This window comes from Callithrix jacchus, chromosome 11 (genome assembly GCF_049354715.1).
Source record: "Callithrix jacchus isolate 240 chromosome 11, calJac240_pri, whole genome shotgun sequence".
NCBI classification, from domain to species: Eukaryota; Metazoa; Chordata; class Mammalia; order Primates; family Cebidae; genus Callithrix; species Callithrix jacchus.
In genome coordinates, this window is record NC_133512.1 from 76929785 (window position 1) to 76946595 (window position 16811).

At 42.2% G+C, this 16811-nt stretch overlaps 1 long non-coding RNA gene across 1 annotated transcript in view; it reads right to left on the bottom strand.

Moving 5' to 3' along the window:
• Positions 1-16811, bottom strand: part of LOC144578395 (uncharacterized) — a 118562-nt gene that overhangs the window by 34848 nt on the left and 66903 nt on the right. The gene's annotated exons all lie outside the window — the stretch shown is intronic.

Consider the following 16811-nt stretch of genomic DNA (forward strand, 5'->3'; position numbering starts at 1 on the left):
CTTGAGTTCAGGAGTTTGAGATCAGCCTGAGCAACATGGTGAAAACCTGCCTCTATTAAAAACACAAATAATTAACCAGGTGTAGTGGTGCATGCCTGTAGTCCCAGCTACTCAGGAGGCTAAGATGGGATGATCATTTGTACCTGGGAGGTCAGGGCTGCAAGGAGCTGAGATTGCACCACTGCACCCACTCCAGCGTGGGCAACCAGAGTGAGACCCTGTCTCTCTGTCTCTCTCTCTCTCTCTCTCTGTCTCTCTCTCTCTCTTTCTCTGTCTCTCTCTCTCTCTCTCTCTCACACACACACACACACACACACACACAATCTGCTTTTCATTGTATATCAACATTCTAGATATGTTTTATGTGTTAAATATTATTTTCTCCCAGATAAGAAACTTTACTATTTTTCATTCAAAATGTCTGGTGTATCAGTTCACTGCAGGTTGAATTGCCTTCACAGTACATTTCTCAATGTGTCTGCATTATCCAGGGCTTTATTTGAAAATGCAGATTCATAGATTTTTTGCAGAGCTGCATTTATGAGTGAGGCCAAGGGGTCTTCTTTTTAAACAAGGACCACAAAATGATTCTTCTACATGCTGAAGTTTGAGAACATTATGTTATTCAAACTGGACGTCAAGGAGAAAATGTATTCTGAGTCCTAAACAACATATATACAGACTTCTAGAATAAAGCCTGCTTCTAAGTAGGAGAATAACTTTACTGTGCTCAATAAATAGATCACTTTTTTTTCTCCTATCAATAAGTAGGAACAAAAGTGACAGAACCCAAAATGTTTATGGCTTTCCATACACTTCACTCCAAAACCATAGGGAACAATAAGCCAAAGGAATTCCAAAATGGTGCATGAGACAATGAGCAAAGGATTTGGCCAAAGGCAACTCCTGAATGTAAATTTACATTTAAAAAGTCAAACTAGGCTCGCATCTGTAATCCTAGCACTTCAAGAGGTGGAGGCAGGAGGATGACTTGAGCTCAGAAGTTCAAGACCAGCCTGAGCAACATAGCAAGACTCCATCTTTACAAAAAGTAAATAAATAAAACTTAAAAAATAAAAAATTAGCTAGGCATGGTGGTATGAGCCAATGGTCCCAGCTACATGGGACAGAGGGGTGGGAAGAGAGTGTGAGTTCAGGATTTCAAGGCTACAGTGAGCTATGATTGTGCCACTGCACTCTAGCCTGGGTGACAACAGAGTGAGACTTACCTCATTTAAAAAAAAAGGTCAAACTAATTCCTCCTTTTTTAGTTGTTTTTTGCTTTGTTTGCAACATGGGGTTCAAAACTTGCTGTTCTACCACCGTTGAAAGACTGACAAACAGTTTGGTTTCCCCTAGTCGGGAAAATGGGCTTCCACCCACTTTTCTTTAGCATCTTCTCAGGCTCCTGGCTTTAAAAGACACATTTGAATATTGTCTCTTGCAGAGCAGAGATACCGTTTCACAGCTTGTCATGGAATGCAGGTAGCAGATACTATCTAGTTATAAAAGCAGAAAGAGAAACCAAGACAAATATTTACCCCCTCCTGTCAGCAGGTGGGTGTCTGCCTGCCTAGTGGGTTTGTGTGACTAGGTGGCAAACACCTGTGGGTATAAAATGGGAAACAGTAAAACAGTTAGGGAAGGCTGTGACTTGATCTGATATGGATCCTGTTCTCCTCCTTCATGGAGATGGTTGCGGGAAATCCAAATGGGGAAGAGGGCAGCAGTCACTTGGCATTCCACACCCTGAACCTTCCTTATCTGGCATCTTTTGCTCTCCAGGACCACCAGGCACCAGTTTATTTATTTACTCATGTGTTTGCCTCTGAACCCAAGCTAGACCCACGGCAAGGCCATGTGGACAAGAATCGAGGGGCTGAATTCCTGGTCAGAATAAAGACCTACAGTTGCTGCAGAAGTAATGACCCAGTAAGTGTGCATGTGACTAAGTCCTAAGGTGAGTCGCATTTGAGCTGTTAAGAACGTACGTCAGGCCAGGCATGATGGCTCCAGTCTCTTATCCCAACACTTTGGGAGGTTGAGGCAAGGAAGACAGCTTGAGCCCAGGAGTCTGAGACCAGCCTGGCAACACAGTGAGACACTGCCTTTAAACTAAATAAAAAGAATTGCAAGTCATAAAGTTTCAGTCCAGCAAAGTGAATAAGCTCTAGAGACCTACTGTACAACATTGTACCTATAGTCAACAATGACGCATTGCACACTTTCAAGAGGGTAGAGTTCATGTTAAGTATTCTCGCTAGAGTAAAATAAAATAAATTTTAGGGAAAATGGCCTTGGCTGAAAATTCAAGACTAGTAATATCCAAACATTTTAAATTTATTAACTTCATCAGGAAGGGATTTTTAAGAGAATGTCCATAGTATATAAATATGTCCTTATTTATAAACTATCTGTATGTGCTACTTTAGTTTTACATTGTGAACATTAAGATGTTTGCAAAAACAGACCTTGAATTTTTCTATTAGACAAATTGGAGTAGTCATTTTAATGTCTTTTCTCCATACCCCCAAATATTGTGTTACGGCACCCAACTTCGGAGACCCCTGTTCTAACCAGAGAATTGCTTCTATCTATGTAATAGGAAGTAGACTGAGGGCAGCTTTTACTACTTGTATTTCTCGAGAGTTTCAGTCATTAAGCTTTAGCTGAATAGCAATGCTGGACCCATTCATGTAGGGATAGGAGAGACCCCCCTTAAGAATTATCAAAAGGTTCACAGTAGCGTTGATTACAATAGGAAAATACAGGAAACAACTCAACTGTTAAACAAGAAAGGATTGGCTAAACGAATGATGCTTTATCTGTACAATGAAATATCTTGTTCCCAATAAAAAGAAATGTTTCAAAGCTGCTTCAGTGTCATTGGGTCAAGGCTGTATGAGTCAAATTGTATCTCCCCCCAAATTTGTATGTTGAAGTACTAATCCCTAGCACCCCAAAATGTGAACTAATTTAGAAATAGGGTCCTTGCACATACACCGAGTTATGATGAGGCCACCCTGGAGTAGGGTAGGTCCCTAATCCAATATGACCATTGTCTTTATTTTAAAGAGAAATTTGCACACAGGGAGAAAGTCATGGGACAATTGGAATTATGCTGCCACAAGCCAAAAGATGCCTAAGATTGCTGATAAACCCCCAGAAACTAGGAAAGAGACAGGAAACAGATTTTCTTTCACGGCCCTCAGAAGGAACCCATCCTGCTGACACTTTGATTTCAAACGTTTAGCCTCTAGAACTGTGGCAGAATAAATTCCTGTCATTTAAGCCACCCAGCTCATGCTACTTTTTTACAGCAGCCCTAGCTGACAAATAGAGGCACCCTGCTGAGACACCGCATTACAATGCAAATATTCCATATAAATAGTTCACGTACTGTGATACCAACTATATACACACATACACACTCACACATACATATGCGGATACAACCCTAGAAATGTGACTGTTTATCTCTGAGTTTTGGGTACTTTTGATATTTGTTTCTTCTTCATTTTTTCTATATTTTCCCAGTTTTTTTTTAAAAAGTCTAAGTTTCTGTAAATATCTATAAGTTTCAGACTGATTTTATAATAAAGTAATTTTTATTACTAAATCAATAAAAAATAACTCAAGAGAAATTATTTCTCTCATTCCTACGGTGAGTAACGATGGCCGGATAATTACATACTAAAATCTCTGGGGTGTGCATTCTACCGTGTGCTGCGTGAGGCTCTCAGGGGAGAGATGGGATGCAACCGCCATCGCCGATGCTCGCCCTACTGTAATCACTTGTTCTCTCCTAACCCATAAACACTCTTCACATAAGTCACTGGACTTCCATAAACTTTGGCTTCCTTATTTTTAAACTAAGAAAAACATAGGTACTCTGACTTCCTCAAACCAAACAAAATACTATGCATATCAAAGTCTGATGATGAAATAGAAAACCCCAGGATGCATGAGGTGCCAGTTATGCCAGCAACAATGCTGTGGAAGAATAGTGACAAACCCAGACATGGCAGGCTGGCCTGATCGAAAGGAAAACACAATTGGGACTCTGTACTGCAACAGGTGCTCCACTGAGGCAGCCACAGTCACTCCACCAGCTCAATGCTACATGATTGACAAGCCAGGGGTCACTCCCCTCTCACTGATATTCAGATACTCTGCTTTCCTAATGTGAGACAGACAGTTCTTGGTGTCTTGGCTTTAAAATACTCACCCATTTCTCCTCTTAGGAACCTCATTCCTCAGGGTTTAGTCTCTGTCACTTCTGGTTCCTTGCTTAGCATCAAAACTTCTCCAGATTTTGGGTTCTTAGTCCTCACTTTTTCTTTAAAAGAAGGAGCTGTGGTAGTGGTACTATGTGTAGTAAGGTACCCACAGCATATTTCTTTTCTTTTCTCTATTTTTTTTTTTTTTTTTTTGAGATCAAGTCTTGCTCTGTCATCCCGGCTGGAACGCAGCGGCACAATCTCGGCTCACTGCAACCTCTGCCTCCCATGTTCAAGCAGTTCTCCTGCCTCAGCCTCCTGAGTAGCTGGGACTACAGGTGTGCACCACAAATCCTGAGAGAAAAAATTTTTGTATTTTCAGTAGAGTCAGGGTTTCACCATGTTGGCCAGGATGATCTTGATCTCCTGACCCCATGATCTTCCCACCTCAGCCTCCCAAAGTGCTGGGATTACAGACATGAGCCACCATGCCTGGTCACCTACAGTATATTTTCATCACAACTGACTTCCCCTTGCCAGAGCCTGCTGTCTTGTCCCATCATGTGATGGTCTTTAAAAGGAGCTCAGGAAATGCCAAGTGATAGCATCTAAATTGCTGCAACTTCTAGGCCTCTCCCACTTCTCTCACATGTAATGTATACCAAAGGGAAAACATTGTTTAAAGAGATAAAAATAAAGGTGGAAAAGATAAAGCCGAGGAGAAGGTTCCCTAAGCTTACTAGCATCACAGAGATGTTAAACTGTGTGTACAGTTTTGCTGCATATCCTGAGGTGTCGAGTTTTTCCATATTTCTTACACTTCTCTAATTCAGGTTCCTCTGTTGTGAGGTCCCATCCCATTAGGCTGGCCGAAAAACGCCATCTGTCAGTATCATGGTCTCTCTCCTCCCTCCAGGTTCATGCGAAAGTTACACCCATCTAAGCATTTGTAGAAGGTCACCCTGAGATTTCCTGGTGTGTTGAAAGATTTGAGAGGAGGGTACTGCTGCTATCGAAGGACTACCTTACCCACAAACACAAGTTACCCTGTCCTGGCCTCCCTCCAAGCTCTACTCGAAGCTTCCCAGGTCTGTTTACTTCACCATCCTATTTTCCTTATCCGAAAACGCCTCCAAATTCAAGAAGAGATAGCCCTTTCTTCCCAGAGCCAATTCTTTGAAAACGAAAGTTTCTTACTTTTGCCCTCAGGTTCAGGAAAGACTGTGCTCTTTAGGACTACGAAGGCCTGGGCTGCCTTTGCTAAGTGGGTATAGGGGAGAAGCTAAACTGGAAAGGGACCTTGTAGTCATTTGTTCTTCTACATCCATCAGCACAAAACACAAATCAGTATCTCAGTAAATCGTCCTGACACTCTCAGAATAAAGGGTTATAGGCTCAGGTGTTTTTAGAAAGGCATAACTTAACCCTGAGAAAGCCCCAACATCCTCCAAGCGATAGGCATCAAGAAGTACCTGCCTCCACTAAGAAATCACACCCTCATTTTATTGCCTGGATAGGGTAAAGAGAGGGCCACACAAGGCAGAGCACCACAGAAGGAGCACGGTTCTGCCAGGTCAGGGGCAAACCAGAACCTGAAAATTTTGCTGGCTCAGATCACCTGGACAGCCACATCTGTTCCCTTGCCTATTTCATCTAGGGTATTGCTTAGGGACTTGACATGACATAAGAAACAAAAGAGACTTGGGGTCCTCAGGAGGCCTATGTTGTGACACAAATCACCACCTGGGGCCCAGAGGCTCGGCAGTGAAGGCTTTGGTAGATAACTATAAACAAACAGACCCAGGGCTTCGTGATCCAGGCAGGGTGACCAGTGGGTGGCTCTGTGCCAAGCATGATCCAGAATTTGCCATGGGAATCCCACTTCAGCCCCACCAGGGATGAAAATAGGAGCCAGAAGGCCTTCCCGAGACTCCAGAAAATGTAATCTGCCCAGGAGTTCCTTCTGCAAAGGCATCCAGCTAATCAGCCTTCTCCTCACTCCTCCTCTGCTTTCTGCCTGAGCAACCAAGGTCTGCAAGTTGGATTTTTGTTTTTTGTTTTGTTGTTGTTGTTTGCCTCCTGCAAGAAAATAGCTTTGTTTTCAACCGAGTATATGAAAATATACTTGTTTTCTGTGCAATATTTAAACAACACAAAAGAGTGCCCAGATAAGAAAAGAAATCCTGTTCTGGTCTCATCAAAGGCTGGCAGGGCACACAGGCACCTAGACAGGCCAGGGTTAGGCCTTGTAAGTCCTGATAATACTCTGTAACATTAACTCACCAAGTCTTGAGGGGGTGGCTTGGTGAAAATGTCAGAGGCAATATGAAACAAGAGCAACTCCATCTTGAACAGGGACTGGGAAAAAGGAGGCTGGGACCTACTGGGCTGCATCCCCAGGAGGTTGGGTATTCTTAATCATGGGATGAAGGGAGGTTGGCACAAGATACAGGTCACAAAGACCCTACTGATAAAACAGAATGTGGTTAAAAAAAAAAAAAAAGCCAACAAAACCCACCAAAACCAAGATATTAATGAAAGTAACCTCTGATCATCCTTACTGCTCATGATTATCATTCATTAGCATCCTAAAAGACACTCCCACCAGTGCCAAAACAGTTTACAAATGCCATAGCAACAACCAAAAGTTACCCTAAATAGCCTAAAAAGGGAGTCACCCTTTCCTGGAAAAACAGATAAATAATCCACTCCTTGTTTAGCGTAGTATCAAGAAATAACCACAAAAATAGCCCACCGGCAGCCCTCAGAGCTCCTGTCTATGGAGTAGCCATTCTTTTATTTCTCTTTACTTCTCTAATAAACTGACTTTAACTTTACTCTGTGGACTTGCCCTGAGTTCTTTCTTGCACAAGATCCAAGAACCTTCCTGGGAGTCTCGATTGGGACCCCTTTCCAGTAACCAAAGGGACAAGTGTTTATTGCATTTAAAATTTTATTTCCGGGAGGGGACTCAAGATGGCGCTGTGAGAACAACCCAGGATTGGAGCCCGCGTTGAATTCGCAAACGGTGAGTCAGTGCTGCATTTCCAGACCGATCTTTGTTGCCCACAGAACGGGGAAACTCCCAAGTATAAAAAGACACGGGACGCCAGGCAGTAGGTCTGCCTGGCGAAGCCGGCAGCCGGGGCGGCGGCGGCCGGCCCTACCCAGCAATCCCCACAGGGCGCGCTTGTTCGGGTGCCTTGTTGAACCGGCAACCTGAGACTTGAGAGGGCTGGACTTGAGACTGAACGAGACTTGCACAGTAGCCCAGCCCAGGGGATTGCAGGGACAGATCGTTTGGGATACCCAGTGGGACGAACAAAACCGCGATTTCAAACTATCCCGGGCAGACGGTCCAAGACGCTCTGTGGGGGAGGGGCGTCCACCACTACGGAGGCAACCTGCCCCAACTGATATACACGCCCACTGCTGAGGCAGCCAGCCGTTGCCGAGGCAACCCGCCCCAACTGAGATACACGCCCACTGCTGACGCAGCCAGCCATTGCCGAGGCAACCCGTCCCTACTGAGATACACGCCCACTGCTGACGCAGCCTGCCGTTGCTGAGGCAACACGCTACAACGAAGAGACTCCGCCGCAGGGCGTGGCGGAGACCACAGCAGAGCCGGCAGGAACAGCGCAAATCACACAACAGCAGGGCGGAGCCTCGGCAGCCAAACAGTGGCTAGTCTGCCTTTGAGCTGGGCAGGACACCTGATCGGACATCCAAAAATAAAGCCCAAACCCCTCAACACAGAGCATTTGAGAAAAAAAAAAAAAAAAAAAAAAAGGGGGGGTTTTTTAATGAGCTCTGTTGCAGCAGAATCAAACATAGCAGCCTAACACCCTGAATGAACAACAGAGTGCACAGCTCAGCAATTAAACCCCTATAAAGTACAAACTGTCTCCTCAAGCAGCTCCCTGACCCCTCTATATCCAAAAGACTGTCATTAGGCAGGCATCATCCTGGGACAAAGAGAGCAGAAAAAGAAAGTGGTAGCATCCCTCGCTGTGCCACGGCTACTAGAGGTGCACCCCAGACAAGCAGGGTCTGGAGCGGACCTCAACAGTCGTACAGCGAAGGGGCTAGACTGGTAGAAGGAAAACCAAGCAACAGAAATACCTCATCATCAACATTCTGGGTGTCCACTCAGAGACCCAAACGAAAAGTCAGCAATTACGCAGACGACCAGCGGACAAATCCACAAAGATGGGAAGAAACCAGCGCAAAAAGGAGGAAAGCACCCGAAACCAGAACACATCGCCTCCTAGAAAGGACCAAAACTCCTCACCAGCAAGGGAACAAAGCTGGACGGAGAATGACTGTGATGAAATGACGGAATTAGACTTCAGAAGATGGATAATGAGAAACTTTTGTGAGCTAAAAGATCATGTATTAAATCAATGCAAAGAAACTAAGAACCTTGAAAAAAGATTTGAAAAAAGATTCGAGGAAATGATAACAAGAATGGATACCTTAGAGAGGAATATGAATGAATTAAAGGAGCTGAAAAACAAATACGAGAACTTTGCGAAGTAAACGCAAGTTTCAATAGCCGAATTGACCAAGCAGAAGAAAGAATATCTGAAGTCGAAGACCAACTCAATGAAATAAAACGAGAAACCAAGATCAGAGAAAAAAGCGCAAAAAGGAATGAACAAAGTCTCCAAGAAATGTGGGACTATGTGAAAAGACCTAACCTACGTTTGATAGGTGTACCAGAAGGGGACGAAGAGAATGAATCCCAGCTGGAAAATACTCTTCAGGACATCATCCAGGAAAATTTCCTCCACCTAGCAAGACAAGCCAACACTCAATTGCAGGAAATACAGAGAACACCACAAAGATATTCCACAAGAAGAGCAACCCCAAGGCACATAATCGTCAGATTCAACAGGGTTGAAATAAAGGAGAGAATACTAAGGGCAGCCAGAGAGAAAGGTCGGGTCACCCACAAAGGGAAGCCCATCAGACTCACAGCAGATCTCTCGGCAGAAACACTACAAGCCAGAAGAGAGTGGGGACCAATATTCAACATTCTTAAAGAAAAGAACTTTCAACCTAGAATTTCATATCCAGCCAAACTGAGCTTCAGAAGTGAAGGAAGAATAAAATCCTTTGCGAACAAGAAAGTACTCAGAGATTTTGTCACCACCAGGCCTGCTTTACAAGAGCTCCTAAAAGAGGCACTACACATAGAAAGGATCAATCAGTACCAGCCATTCCAAAATCACACTGAATGCTAAAGAGCTTCAACATAATGAAGAATCTACAACAACTAACAGGCAAAACAGCCACTTAGAATCAAAATGGCAGTATCAAACTCACACATAACAATATTAACCCTAAATGTAAATGGACTAAATGCACCAATCAAAAGACACAGGCTGGCAAATTGGATAAAAATCCAAAACCCATCAGTGTGCTGTATCCAGGAAACCCATCTCACATGCAAGGATACACAAAGGCTCAAAATAAAGGGATGGAGGAAGATTTACCAAGCTAATGGAAAGCAAAAAAAAGCAGGAGTTGCAATTCTCATCTCTGATAAAATAGACTTTAAAGCAACAAAGATCAAAAGAGACAAAGAAGGCCATTACATAATGGTAAAAGGATCGATACAACAAGAAGAGCTAACGATCCTAAACATATATGGACCCAACACAGGAGCACCCAGATACATAAGGCAAGTTCTTAATGACTTACAGAAGGACTTAGACTCCCACACAATAATAGTGGGAGACTTTAACACTCCACTGTCAATACTAGACAGATCAACCAGACAGAAAATCAACAAGGATACCCAGGGCTTGAACTCAGACCTGGAGCAAGCAAACCTGGTGGACATTTACAGAACTCTCCACCCCAAATCCACAGAATACACATTCTTCTCAGCACCACATCACACCTACTCTAAAATTGACCACATAATTGGAAGTAAAGCACTGCTCAACAAATGCAAAACAACTGAAATCATAACAAACAGCCTCTCAGACCATAGTGCAATCAAGTTAGAACTCAGAATTCAGAAACCGACCCAGAACCGCACAGCTTCATGGAAACTGAACAACTGGCTCTTGAATGTTGACTGGGTAAACAACGAAATGAAGGCAGAAATAAAGAAGTTCTTCGAAACCAATGAGAATGAAGACACAACGTGCCAGAACCTCTGGGACACATTTAAAGCAGTCTCTAGAGGAAAGTATATAGCAATAAGTGCCCATATGAGGAGAATGGAGAGATCCAAAATGGACACCCTATCGTCAAAATTGAAAGAGCTAGAGGAGCAAGATCAAAAAAACTCAAAACCCAGCAGAAGACAAGAAATTACTAAGATCAGAGCTGAGCTGAAGGAGATTGAGACACGAAAAACCCTTCAAAAAATCAATAAATCCAAGAGCTTGTTTTTTGAAAAGATAAACAAAATAGACAGACCACTAGCCAGATTGATTAAAAAGAAAAGAGAGAACAACCAAATAGATGCAATAAAAAATGATAAAGGGGAAATCACCACAGATTCCACAGAAATTCAAACCATCATCAGAGAATATTACAAACAACTCTATGCACATAAACTAGTAAACCTGGAAGAAATGGATAAATTCCTGGACTCCTGTGTCCTCCCAAGCCTAAACCAGGAGGAAGCTGAAACTATGAATAGACCAATAACAAGGTCTGAAGTTGAGGCAGCAATTAAGAGCCTACCTCACAAAAAAAGCCCAGGTCCAGATGGGTTCACAGCCGAATTCTACCAGACACACAAAGAGGAGCTGGTACCATTCCTTCTAAAACTATTTCAAACAATCCAAAAAGAGGGAATCCTTCCCAAATCATTTTATGAGACCAACATCATCCTGATACCAAAACCCGGCAGAGACCCAACGAGAAAAGAAAACTTTAGGCCAATATCCATGATGAACATAGATGCAAAAATCTTCAATAAAATATTGGCAAGCCGATTGCAACAGCAAATCAAAAAACTTATTCATCATGATCAAGTAGGATTCATCCCAGGGATGCAAGGCTGGTTCAACATACGCAAGTCTATCAACGTAATTCACCACATAAACAGAACCAAAAACAAAAACCACATGATTATCTCAATTGATGCAGAGAAGGCATTTGACAAAATTCAACAGCCCTTTATGCTAAAAACCCTCAATAAATTCGGTATCGATGGAACGTATCTCAAAGTAATAAAAGCTATTTATGACAAACCAACAGCCAATATCATACTGAATGGGCAAAAACTGGAAGCATTCCCTTTGAAATCTGGTACTAGACAAGGATGCCCTCTCTCACCACTCCTATTCAATATAGTACTGGAAGTTCTAGCCAGAGCAATCAGGCAAGAAAAAGAAATAAAGGTATTCAAATAGGAAAGGTGGAAGCCAAATTGTCTCTATTTGCAGACGACATGATAGTATACCTAGAAGACCCCATCGCCTCAGCCCAAAAACTCCTGAAACTGATAAGCAACTTCAGCAAAGTCTCAGGATATAAAATCAATGTGTAAAAATCACAAGCATTCGTCTACACCAATAACAGACTTAAAGAAAGCCAAATCAAGAGCGAACTGCCATTCGCAATTGCTACAAAAAGAATAAAATACCTTGGAATACAACTCACAAGGAACGTAAGGGACCTCTTCAAGGAGAACTACAAACCACTGCTCAACGAAATCAGAGAGGACACAAACAGATGGAGAAACATTCCATGTTCATGGTTAGGAAGAATTAATATCGTGAAAATGGCTATACTGCCCAAAGTAATTTACAGAATCAACGCTATCCCCATCAAGCTACCATTGACTTTCTTCGCAGAACTGGAAAAAAACACCATGAACTTCATATGGAACCAAAAGAGAGCCCACATAGCCAAGTCAATTCTAAGCAAAAAGAACACAGCGGGGGGCATCACACTACCGGATTTCAAACTATACTACAAGGCTACAGTAATCAAAACAGCATGGTACTGGTACCAAAACAGAGATATAGACCAATGGAACAAAACAGAGGCACCGGAGGCAACACAACATACATACAACTATACAATCTTTGATAAACCTGACAAAAACAAGCAATGGGGCAAGGATTCCATGTTTAACAAATGGTGTTGGGAAAACTGGCTAGCCATGTGCAGAAAGCAGAAACTGGACCCCTTCCTGACACCTTACACTAAAATTAACTCCAGATGGATTAAAGACTTAAACATAAGACCTGGCACCATAAAAACCCTAGAAGGAAATCTAGGCAAAACTATCCAGGACATAGGAGTAGGCAAGGACTTCATGAACAAAACACCAAAAGCATTGGCAACAAAAGCCAAAATAGACAAATGGGACCTAATGAAACTCCACAGCTTCTGCACGGCAAAAGAAACAGTCACTAGAGTGGATCGGCAACCAACAGAATGGGAAGAAATTTTCGCAGTCTACCCATCTGACAAAGGGCTGATATCCAGAATTTACAAACAACTCAAGTAGATTTACAGGAAAAAAACAAACAAGCCCATTCAAAAGTGGGCAAAGGATATGAACAGATACTTTACGAAAGAAGACAGATATGAGGCCAACAATCATATGAAAAAATGCTCATCGTCACTGGTCATCAGAGAGATGCAAATCAAAACCACATTGAGATACCATCTCACGCCAGTTAGAATGGCGATCATTAAAAAATCTGGAGACAACAGATGCTGGAGAGGATGTGGAGAAAAAGGAACACTTTTACACTGTTGGTGGGAGTGTAAATTAGTTCAACCATTGTGGAAGACAGTGTGGCGATTCCTCAAGGCCTTAGAAATAGAAATTCCATTTGACCCAGCTATCCCATTACTGGGTATATATCCAAAAGACTATAAATCGTTCTACTATAAGGACACATGTACACGAATGTTCATTGCAGCACTGTTTACAATAGCAAAGACCTGGAATCAACCCAAATGCCCATTGATAATAGACTGGATTGGAAAAATGTGGCACATATACACCATGGAATATTATGCAGCAATCAGAAATGATGAGTTCGTGTCGTTTGTAGGGACATGGATGAATCTGGAAAACATCATCCTCAGCAAACTGACACAAGAACAGAAAATGAAACACCGCATATTCTCACTCATAGGTGGGTGATGAAAAATGAGAACACATGGACACAGAAAGGGGAGTACTAAACACTGGGGTCTATTGGGGGGAAAAGGGGAGGGCCAGTGGGAGGGGGAGGTGGGGAGGGATAGCCTGGGGAGAAATGCGAAATGTGGGTGAAGGGGAGAAGAAAAGCAAAGCACACTGCCATGTGTGTACCTACGCAACTGTCTTGCATGCTCTGCTCATGTACCCCAAAACCTATAATCCAATAAAAAATTTAAAAAAAAAAAAAAAATTATTTCCAAGGATACCATTCTATCTGGTGAGAGAGTGCAAATGTACATTTCCTCACTTACTTAGTCAGTTCTGCATGAGGAACTAAGTTAACTGTCACCCTAATTTTAGTTAATTCCAGTGATCTTCCAGTAGCCCCGTCTGGGCTGACCCTAACTCCAGCTGTGGCCCTAGGCCACGAAAATCTCCATTTTGAAACTTTGGTGTATATTCTTTTAGCTTTCTGTTTTATATATACATAAGCTTATGCACCAAAAAAATAAACCCAAAAAGGATAATGTTATATACACTGGTCTAGCTTTTCTTCTCCCCAACTTGTTTTTCTAAGAGAAGAAACTTGACTAGGTCAAGTTCTGTGACACTGACGGGGTCAAAGCCGAACATCATGCTCCCAGGGGTAACTCTCTGAACACCCCTTCATGCCTCTTCCCTTTGTGTGGTAAGGCTGGATCCCTGGAGTGAATCAACTGTTTTTGTTTTTCCTCTTTGTTTGCTCCAACGTGTTCATTGTCTCCAGATCACACGGGGTAAGACTTCGGCTCCTGGGGAGTGAGAAACCCCACCTAACCTTGAGTCCAAACTTCATGATCCATCCCAGTGTGCCAGAAAGTGCTTCATTAGATGACTGATCAGAAGCAGATGATAAAAAGTGGTCTCTTGCATAAGACCTTCTTTTGTTCCTCGAGATTCTCGCTCCTTCATGAACTTCAAAGGGAGACTGAGTGGCAGGGCTAAGAGGGTAGCATAGCATTCCCGGGTCCTGTGATTGTCAACTCATTACTGTTGTAAAACCTCCCAGACATTCTTTACTACTTTATTTATGTCGTGCTACATGTGGACATTTCCCCCCAGTGATACACAGAGATCTACCTTGGTGTTTTAAACCATGACTGTAGTGAACACTGTGATGTGCCTTCTAGGTGCCCCATTCAGGGAAAGATTTACTGCCCTAGATCTGGGAGTGCTGTCTACAGATAGCCCCAAGCTGCTAGCATGCAGGATGTGCTTGAGTCATAGAACACCACCTCACTGAAGGTCACACCCTTCTTGGGTTAACCCACTTCCAGTGACTAATCACATTGGCATATAATGACCAGGTCATCCGACCCAATACAGGACCATTCTTGCAGGCTATTTTAGCGCCAGAGCTTCCCCCTAGAGTTGGTCAAAGGTGTCGCTGAAGAATGGCACATGATACAGCTTCGAGCAAAGAGATATCAACCTAAATCCAGTGGCAATTTCTGAAAATTTTCATTTTCTTAATAGAAATACTATGCTGCTCTCTAGTCAGTTTTCATTGTAGGTAGAACAATGACCCTTCCACCTCTAAATATCCATATCTCACTCCCTGGAACCTGTGAATATGTCACCTTACATGGCAAAAGAGACTTTGCAGATGTGACTAAGACTCTTGAGAGGGGAGATTATCCTGGAAGATCCTACATAATAAGAAGAGTGCTTGTAAGAGGGATGCAGGAGGGTTAGGACTGGGGATGGAGATGTGAGAAGAGAAGCAAGGAGTAGTAGAGAGTAGTCAGAGAGATTTGAAGAGGGTGCGTTGCTGGCATGAAGATGGAGGGAGGGGCCACGAGCCAAGGAATGTAGACAGCCCCTAGAAACTAGAAAAAAACAAAATAGATTCTCCTGAGAGCCTCAAGAAGGAACACAGCACTACCAATATCATGATTTTACCACAGTGATACTGATTTTAGACTTCTGAACTCTAGAACTGTAGATAACAAGCAGCAACAAGAAAACAAAACAGCTTCCATTCCCCTTTCTCCTACCTAGACTGTGGATGGAATGGAAGGAACTGTGGCAGCTACTTTGACATGGGGGAGAAAAGACCAAGAATTATACAAAGTGCTTGTCTTGACACCTTTGAGCCACTGAACTAATGCCACCAGTTACCTACTTCCAGATCCACTGTTGAATGAAGAAAGATGAAAATAAAAGACCAAAACCACTTCTTACATGTTCAAGTTACTTGAATCACATTTGCTTCACATCACAGTTGAATGCAATTCCTATCTCTTGTAGCAGTCAAAAAAAATGTAGTAGAGATCTTTTATTATTTTGAAAAGATACCCTTAATATACATTAAGAGAAAAAAGACATAAAGTGTCTGAAGTATAAATCTGTATGTGATGGATCGACTGATGAACTATTACTTCTAAGGTTAAATTCTAAAATATTAATTGAAGTTTATCATATTTTGTATATGTAGCTTCCCTGCCATATTTTGCTTTTGTAATGAAAATAAAATAATGGTGTTTAACATATTTAAGGGAGTTTGATGAAGGCAAGATAGATTCACCAAAAGCAGTTCAAGGATGAGTAAGAAGTTAGCAAGAATCGATGTTTATCTAGACGTAGAAGAGGAAAATAAAGACTGATTGACAAAGGGAAGTTCTGCAGTAACAACAGCATGTGCCAAAGTCAAGGCAGCACATGGAGGGAGTGAGTTCTTAGGTATTTATTCCAGTGGAGTCTCAGGAATGAAAGAATAGGTGTGAACACCAACCAAAAGACTCAGGAAACAAATTACAGTCATGCATCTCATAATGATGTTTCCTTCCATGACAAACAGCGTTGGTGGTCTCATAAGATTATAATACTGCATTTTTACTGTACTTTTTCTCTGTCTAAACATCTATAGATACACAAATACCATTGTGTTATAATTGTCTATAGTACTTAGTACAGTATCATGCTGTATAGGTTTGTAGCCTACGAACAACAGGCTGTATACTATATAGCCTAGATGTGCAGGAGGCGGTACAATCTAGGTTTGTGTGAGCACAGTACACTCTACGATGTTGCACTATGACAAAATTCCCTAGCAATACCTTTCTCAGAACATACTTCTCTTTGTTAAATGACGCATGGCTGTACTTGAGTCGTACCAACAAATAACACATTTACTTAAAGTTTACATATTGCAATGTTTTCTCAAGAACAGCCACTTTTTTTAGAAATCATCTCATTCAACCGTTCTGTTCCCCTTCGCTTTATTACTCTTCATTGCACTTATCTGTCATGCTATATTTTTTTACCTTGATTATCTGTCTCCCTTACTAGAAATTAAGTACTATAAAAAGAAGAGAGTTGGCCGCTTTTTTTCACTGCTCTATCCCCACTTAGCCTGGTATATCATTGGTCTCAGTAATTATTTGTTCAGTAAATACATTAACTACAGCAAGGAT